At 41.8% G+C, this 9,116-nt stretch overlaps 1 pseudogene across 1 annotated transcript; it reads right to left on the minus strand.

Annotated features, from left to right (window-relative positions):
* Positions 1-1,611: 1,611 nt before the first annotated feature.
* On the minus strand, positions 1,612-2,185 carry LOC101019843 (annotated as a pseudogene). The gene has a single exon (XR_004180139.1). The product of XR_004180139.1 is annotated as an immunoglobulin lambda-like polypeptide 1 pseudogene (transcript).
* Between the last annotated feature and the right edge of the window lie 6,931 nt (positions 2,186-9,116).

Raw genomic sequence — 9,116 nt, forward strand, 5'->3', positions numbered from 1 at the left:
GGCTACTTTGTAAGCCAGACCATCAGCCTAGTATTCTAGCCGACAGAGGAAAGTTCTCCAAAAGTCAGAGATACTTGGGAAAGCATCACCTTCCCTATGCCAACGTACTTAGTAAGCTTAAGAATCACAAACCAGCTCTGTGGAACCCAAAAAAGGCAGGTAACTCTGCTACCAAATATTTTTACCAAAATATAAGAGTCTGTCATGTGTCTGTCTGCTCTGGGATCTCTCTGCCTCTGGTTCTTGACACCAATGCTGAGAAGTCTATGTTTCTTGCCTTTCTTTCCTGTTTCTAGAATTCTTTTGATTATCTTGATTTCCCTTTTTTTCTTTTTTCTTTTTAGATAAGGTCTTGCCCTGTTACCCAGGCTGGAGTGCAGTGGCACAGTCTTGGCTGACTGCAGCCTCAATCTCCCAGGCTCTAGCCATCCTCCTACCTCAGCCTCCTGAGTAGCTGGGACTATAGACACGTGCCACACACCCAGCTAATTTTGTATGATTTGTTAGATATGAGGTTTCGCCATGTTGCCCAGGCTGGTCTCAAACTTCTGGGCTGAAGCTGTTCTCCTGCCTTGGCTTCCCACAGTGCTGGGATTACACATGTGAGCTACTGTGCCCTGCCCTTTATCCGCTTTTAAACTTCATATTACCTTCTAATCATTAAAAATGCACATTATGTTCATTTAACATAAGACACATTTAGATTTTTATTGTGCTTTTTTTTTTCATTTAGTATATTTTGGGAATTTCTCCATGTAATCAAAATCTTTTGAAAATACAACTCTTGGCTGGGCGTGGTGGCTCATGCCTATAATCCCAGCACTTTGGGAGGCCTAGGTGGGCGGATCACCTGAGGTCGGGAGTTCGAAACTAACATGGAGAAACCCCATCTCTACTAAAAATACAAAATTAGCTGGGCGTGGTAGCGCATGCCTGTAATCCCAGCTACTCGGGAGGCTGAGGCAAAAGAATTGCTTGAAACCGGGAGGCGGAGGTTGTGGTGAACCGAGATGGTGACATTGCACTCCAGCCTGGGCAACCAGAGCAAAATTCTGTCTCAAAAGAAAAAAAAGAAGAAAAAAAGAAAAGAAAATATAACTCTTGACAATTATTTAATATCACAACGTGTAGTATAATTGCTTAACCACTCTTTTTTTGACATTTAGATTGTCATTTTTTTTAAGAGTTGAAGTCTTTGCCTGCCTGTATCAAAACATTTCATGTACCCCATTAAATATATATACCTACATTTACCCCCAAAAATTAAAATTAAAAATAAAAAAAAATAGAGTCAGGTTTCACTATGTTGCCCAAGCTGGAATCCAACTCCTGGGCTCAAGCAATCCACCCATCTAGCTTCCTGAGTAGCTGGGACTACAGGTGCTTGCTGCCAAGCCTGGCCTGTCACTTTTTGATACTGATCTCATTCAGATGCTGGCTAGCTTTGTCATCTGCATGAGATGACTCTTGGCAAGTCCTCTGCCGGCTATCACGCAAAATCCAATAAAGTCATATTAACAAATTAATGAAATCATGCATTCAGGCATGTCTGTGTTGAAGGCCAGTGGTCTTCACTAATATTCACATCTTCTTCTTTTTTTTTGTTTTTTGTTTTTCTGTTTGACCGTGAGGATACTTATTGAGGGTTTATTGGGTGCAGGGAGAAGGGCTGGATGACTTGGGATGGGAGTAGAGACCCCTCCTCTGGGATCCTGCAGCTCCAGGCCCCCATGGGTGGGGTGAGGGCCGGGGACCTAGGAACATTCTGTGTGGGCCATTGTCTTCTCCATGGTGCTCCCCTTATGCATGGCCCAGCAGCTGTAGCTGCTGCGGGATCTCCACTGTTCAGGCATCAGGCTCAGGTAGCTGCTGGCCGCGTACTTGTTGCTCTGTTTGGAAGGCTTAGTGGTCTCCACGTCCTGGGTGATGATGATGCTGCCTGCCTTCCAGGCCACTGTCATGGTGCCCAGGTAGAAGTCACTCATGAGACACACTAGGGTGGCCTTGTTAGCTTGGAGCTCCTCAGAGGAGGGCGGGAACAGAGTACTAAATGAGGAGCCTTGGGCTTGCCTAAGACAGTGAGCTGGGTCCTGCTGCCAAACACGTGCAACAGTGAATGATGCTTGGATTGAAACCCATAGGGCCAGAACCTGGGGCCAGTCCAGGAGCTGGGCTGGAGCAGAAACAATCATGGTGGAAGGGGACACAAACATGTCCTTCTTCACATGGCAGCAGGAGAGAGATTGAGAATTCACATCCTCTTCTAAGGAGACTTCTGCCTCTAATAAGCCCTCCCACACCACTCACAACTGATTGGACCAAGGATGGACACCTGACCCGAGACAGGCCAGATACTGTGGTGTGGGCCAGTGGGAAAAGGTAAACTGGGTGACAAAGAGGAACCATTAGAGTAAGAGGCAGTTACCCTAGGGAGCCAGAGATGAGAACATGCAAAGAAAAGCTTTGAGGGAGAAACCACAGTTGGAGAAAGACTGGAGATTACAACTCCCAACCTGGCTCTGCCAGCTGGTTTTGTCCCTCAGCTTTGTTGAGCTGTAATTGACAAAGAAAAGTTTTATGTGTTTAAGGTATAATGCGATGTTTTGATATACATCATGAAATCCATCATGAAATGATTGCCGTAATCAAGCTGATTAACAATATGATCTTACCTCACATAGCTACCATTTGTGTGGTGTGACGAGAACATTTAAGATCCACTGTCTTTGCAGATATCAAGTGTATAATATGGTATTGTCAACCATAGTCAGCAGGCTGTACATAGATCTCCAGAACTTACTCATTTTCTAACGAAACTTCATACCTCTTGACCAATATCTCCCATTTTTCCCACCCCCCAGCCCCTGGTAACCGCTGTTCTACTCCTGGGCTCCTATGAGTTTGACTCTGTTAGATTCCTCATATAAGGGAGATCATGGGACATTTCTGTGTCTGGCCTACTCTACTTAGCATAATATCCTCCAGGTTGTCACAAATGACGGGATTTCTTTCCTTCTTAAACTCCAGTAACACTCCATTGCACATTTATACCACATTGTCTTCATCCATTTATTCATCCAGATTTGTACAGGTCGTTTCTGTACCTTGGCTATTGAAACGTATGCTGCAATAAACATGGGAGTGCAGATATCTCTCTGCGAAACTGCTTTCATTTCCTTTAAATTCTGCCACTTGATTTGAGGAGTTGACTAACTCAAACTTCTGTTCTCAGCTGGGCGCAGTCGCTCACACCTGTAATCCCAGCATTTTGGGAGGCTGAGGCAGGTGGATCACCTGAGGTCTGGAGTTAGAGGCCAGCCTGACCAACATGGAGAAACCCCATCTCTACTAAAAATACAAAATTAGCTGGATGTGGTGGTACATGCCTGTAATTCCAGCTACTCGGGAGACTGAGGCAGGAGAATCGCTTGAACCGGAGGCGGAGGTTGTGGTTGCGGTGAGCCGAGAGTGAGGCATTGCACTCCAGCCTGGGCAACAAGAGCGAAACTCTGTCAAAGAAACCCAAACAGACAAAAAACAAAACCTCTGTTCTCATCTGCAGAAGATTAGAGATAGTGTACATAAAGTATATATAACACAACAGGACCTCACTAAATGGTGGCTATATTACACATAAAAGTATTTTTTTTAAAAAAGAAAAATACTGAGAAATCTTCTGAAATCATCACTTATAATAAAGAATGGAGTGCACAGAGGAAGTAAAAAATGTATACAACACAAAAGCAAGGTTTTGAGCTCTTAAGACATAGTCTGTTTTAATCACCCGTGTTTATACTCAGTACTTAGCTCAGTGCCTAGCAAATCTTTAAGTGCTCAATACGCGTGTATTGCTTTCAATGAATAGCTTCAAAGCAAGATTTTTCTTTGACTCAGATATGTAGCTGATTGGGCATTTTTACCCATGGAATTGCCCTGTTGTTACTCACTGAGCCCCTTGTATGTGAAACCACTGCAGCAACTCTAATTTCTCTCTGAAAGATTGGCATTTATGAGGTCATTTTCCCTTCAGTCTTTTCCCCTATTCTTATTTATTCCACCATATTTCACAGGCAAGCAAAACAAAAACAAACAAAAGACCTTTCATAAAAGTAACTTCCCACTGTTAACGCCTCTCCCTGAAATCTATGGGGAAGACAGAAAAAGAAAAAGAAGAATCCCGAGAGAGACGAAAATGCAAGCCCATGCAAGTTCCCCAAATCTTTAACGGGATAGACATATCTATGCATATTTAAGTGAAAAGGTTCTGAAAGGACCTGAAAATAACTTAACTGGAGGCAGGATGATCCAGGGGAAGGAAAGAGAATACAGCTAGGGCACATTTCCATACCAAAGAGTGTGAGGTGTGGTAGACATCTGTTGCTTTTGTCCTCTCAACAAAACACTCCTCTTTACGCTGGAGAATTGGTCTTCACAGATCCCATATGATTCACATGGGCCTGGCTATGGGGTGGGTATACAATCCACCCCCGTCCAGCCACACCACCCCAGCCGTGTTTACACAATGCAATTGGGCATTGACCCAATCAAGTCCAGTCATATTTCTTTCAAGAAATTTAATATAGGAAATACTGGGAAAGGGAGGGAGAGTCTCACTTTTATACCACGAATTGTAAGTTTATACCCAGGATTGGGACTACCAGCAGCCATCTCTCCTGCCACATGTAATGAACATATTTGTGTCAGGAGACAGTGAGGCCAAATGCAAAAAGAGGCAGAGACAAACATAACCTGAGAGGAAGAGTGGGAAATAGAAACTTGATGACATCATTTGAACACTTGAATGCACCTGTAACTAAAGCCTTTGGTTGAGCAGATTGTAAGGGTAGAAATGAGTTCTAAGTTTCCCAACCCCACCCCACTCCCAAGTCCAGGCTTGGTAAGTTGGTAAGAAGGTTTTAAGGAAAGAGAGAAGTTACTCTGCACACACATGGGGGCAGAATTTGGGACTGGGGCCACCATCTAGGAGAGAGGAAACAAGCAACAGAAGGTCACAAACCCTCAAAGCTTAAGGAAGCTGGTGTTAGTTGATTTCTTGTGAAAACCAATTTAAAAAAAAAAAGGTGTGAGTTTTATAGCTGTGGGAATATGAAAAGAAACAGGGACAGGATTTAGTGGAAATTGTGAGGTCTATGGTTTGTATAGGTCTTGGAGCTGGCTGGGACTTAACCAGTTATCTAGATCTCAAAGGGCCAAGTGACTTCAGTTAACATCTGAGTCACAGATGTGGAAAGAAACAAGGAAGATTCAGCACACACATAATACGTATTCCCAGGGAAAAACCAACAAAAATGGAACAGAAAATTATTCAAAGATTTCATAGGTGATTCTCCTGAAAGAAGAGATCTATATCTTCAGGTTGAAACAATGTATGGAGAAAAAACTGATGAGTTCTAACAAGATTAAGACATATCCCGATGAAGTAATTTCAAGGATAAGAAAAAGTCTTGCAAGCATCCAGGCAGAAGAAACCTGTCACCTTTAAAGGGAAAGAATATATATCAGGCAGGCTTTAGACTTCCATCCACAGCAACACTAGAGGAACAAGATAATGGGAAATTTTGAGAAGAAAAAATAGAACACAAGAATTCTTACTTACCCAGGATATCTTTCAATTGTAAAGGCATGGGAAATACATTCTTAAATATGGAAGAACTGGCCAGGCGCAGTGGCTCATGCCTCTAATCCCAGCACCTTGGGAGGCTGCGGCAGGCGGATCATGAGGTCAGGAGTTCGAGACCAGCCTGGCCAATATGGCGAAACCCCATCTCTACTAAAAATACAAAAATTAGCTGGGCATGGGGGCAAGCGCCTGTAGTCCCAGCCACTTGGGAGGCTGAGGCAGAAGAATCGCTTGAACCCGGGAGGCAGAGGCTATGAGCCGAGACTATGCCACTGCACTCCAGCCTGGGTGACAGAGCGAGACTCTGTGTCTCAAAAAAAAAAAAAAAAAAAAAAAAGATGTGTGTATATATATGCGCAAGAACTTTATAATTTTAGCATTAATAAAATCTTCCTGAAAGAATGTATGTGAAACAACAACTGCTGTCTGAAAGAAGAACCAAATGAAAAATTTACAAATGGAGGCTAGGCAAGGTGGCTCATACCTGTAATCCCAGCACCTTGGGAGGTTAAGACAGGAAGATCACTAGAACCAGGAGTTCAAAACCAGCTTGGGCAACGTAGGGAGATCCCATTTTTATGAAAAATCAAAACATTAGCCAAGTGTGGCAGTACATGACTATGGTCCCAGCTATTCAGGAGGCCGAGGTAGGAGGATCACTTCGCTTGGGCCTGGGAAGTTGAGGCTGCAGTGAGCCGTAATTGGGCCACTGCACTCAAGCCTGGACAACAGAGAGACCCTGTCTCAAAGAAAGATAAATTTTAAAAAAGATGCAAAAGACAATAAAATGGCAGAGTGCTGGAAAGCAAAGAAAGAGAGCAGACTACAAAGCTACAAGTAAATATGCAAGATGTAGACAAATTTTCAGGACCAAAAATAAGGAAAATACCACAGCCCAAAATATCTGATGGAAGAGAGAATTTTCCTGAAGACGCCTCTGGAGAAGCTCTACACCCAACAAATTCAAAGTACTGGAGAGGGAGGGGCCGCACCCCAGTTCCAGCCCTGGCCTTGAAGAGGATGGACAGCTTCCACTTCCTTCCTCTGGAAACTCTCAGTCCCAGTTGTCATGCTGTGGAAAGCAGAAGCCACATAGAAGGGCCAACTGAGGGTCCTCCAGCCAACAGTCAGCATCTCTGCCAGCACTGGAGGAAGCCATCAGAATAGTGCCACCCAGTGGAAAACCCTGATGAGTTCAGAAGCATCCCACATCACTGGGGACAGAAAACTGGCCCAACTGAGCCCAGTTAACGCACAGAATCATTGGAGATAGTAAAACAAATGGGCATTGCTTTATGCCACTAAGTTTTACGATTATTACATAGCATACACAACCAAAACAAAGGCCCTGGGGCAATCATAAGTTATTCAAGAATGTCATGGAATGTTTGGGCCAGTTTAACTCTATCCCCCCTTTTCCCCCTTCTTTCTCCTTCCCCCTTCTTTCTCTCTTCCCTTCCATGGAGCTTTTGAAGATAGATTTCTATTTTTAGTCTTATTAGCATCAAAGTGGGAAAAGGCAAAAAGGTTTCTCCTGACATGTAGGAATTTAAAAACTATGCAACTCCTAATAAGAACTTTACTCCTGTAAAAGGAAAAGGAAAAAAAAAAATTCAAATGAGAACAATATGAAATCTTTTAATGCAGTGACAGATTTAAGGAGGTCCAGGAAAAAAGCAGACACAGTAGAATCTATAGAACTGTGGTGCTGGAGACAGTTTCCTTTGAGTGGTAGGGAGGGCTTTAGTGTCATAGAATGACAGTTTCCTCCTTACAGATCTCTGATTCTGCAGAAAGTGTTGTATATATGGTTATTACACTAAAAGTGGGGTCCAAGGGTTTTAAAAAAATTCAATAAGCAAATAAAAAATGCTTAAAGGATGACAGCAATATTCTTTTTTTTTTAAAAAAAGAATGAATAGCAACAAAACAAAATAATGAATTAGAAGACTTATTAAATAAGTTCTTGAAACACAACAATAACAAAACCGGTCCTATAAAACAGAATAAATGTAGACTACTCATGGGAAACACTGTAGAAAGCCTAAATATACAAAGAATCACAAAGGAGAAAACCCAAATGGACCCCTCCATTCCACTTCATTAGTCTGTGACTCCTGGAGAGAGCACCATTTTTTCAGGTGTCTCATTTGTGAAGTCACAACCTAGGAGACTCTGGCATCAACTCAGATAGAGGTAAATTCTGAGAAGTGAGTCAGCCACTAAAACAACAATCATATTAATGTGAAGTCCTCAGGGCAGAGTGTTTCTCTGGTGCAGTTTAAGATTGAGAGACACAGCTGGGCATGGTGGCTCACTTCTGTAATCTCAGCACTTTGGGAGGTCAAGGTGGGAGGATTGCTTGAGTCCACGAGTTCCCGATCAGCCTGGGTAACATAGCAAGACCCCATCTTTACAAAAATAAAAAATAATTTAATTAAAAGAAAAGAAAAAAATTGAAAGTCACACAGCTGTAAACTAATGAAAGTTCACTTAGAGCAACAGGCTTTGTCATGGGGAAAGAGCAAATCCTCATTTGATTCACCGCTGATCAGACACCCTTGCTGGCACCATTGAAAATGGATGTGGAAGCCACAATTGATGTGATCTCATGGTAGCAAGAGATGTTGACTCAACAACAAAAACCCTGCCACTTCTTACTGTAGAATATGATGTCAAAATAATATTATCATGTTGGGAAAATATGATTTAATTTAGCCACATCTTGACAAGTTTTTCTGTTTATTGAGTCTCACATCTCTTCTATTTCTTTTATTTTTCTGTTTTAAAGGTTAATTTGTTTGTTTGTTTGTTTGTTTGTTTGTTTTTGAAGATGGGATCTTGCTATGTTGGCCCAGGCTGGCTTCAAACTCCTGGTCTCAAGTGATCCTCTTGGCCTCCCAAAGTGCGAGATTATAAGTATAAGCCACCATGCCCAGCCTTATTTCTCTTTCTTCGTAGCTAATAAATTATCTGGTATACATGCCAGATAATTGTTGAAGTGTTTGCTATTTCTTTTTTTTTCTTTTTTCTCTTACTCATTTCAGTGGCTTTGATGACAAATATTAGCAAAAAACAAATCCATTCAAGGAAAATGCCACTTTCTTCCATGAGTAGCATATCCACTGTACTTTTATATATAACTTCATGTGGTCTGTAACTTCCATACGGTTAACAAACAAAATCTATATGCCTTTTTTCATGGGATAAAAATCAATGTTTTTCTTGTATCATTGCAAAACTGAAGCTCACAATTCATAACTTTTTGTGTACATAAGTCTATGAGAAAAAAAAGTTGAAGGAAATTGATTCTAGAATCTAGAAGTTCTTCCTTTATGTAATGCATATTAATGTTTAAACACATTTATAGTTAAAATTCCAAGTATCTTGATTATTTAGAATTTAAAATTTCATTGCTAGTTTTTTGTTTCAGCACACTGTAGTCTGAGAATGTGTGCTATATGTTTTCCGCTGT

Source organism: Papio anubis, chromosome 19, assembly GCF_008728515.1.
Source record: "Papio anubis isolate 15944 chromosome 19, Panubis1.0, whole genome shotgun sequence".
NCBI classification, from domain to species: Eukaryota; Metazoa; Chordata; class Mammalia; order Primates; family Cercopithecidae; genus Papio; species Papio anubis.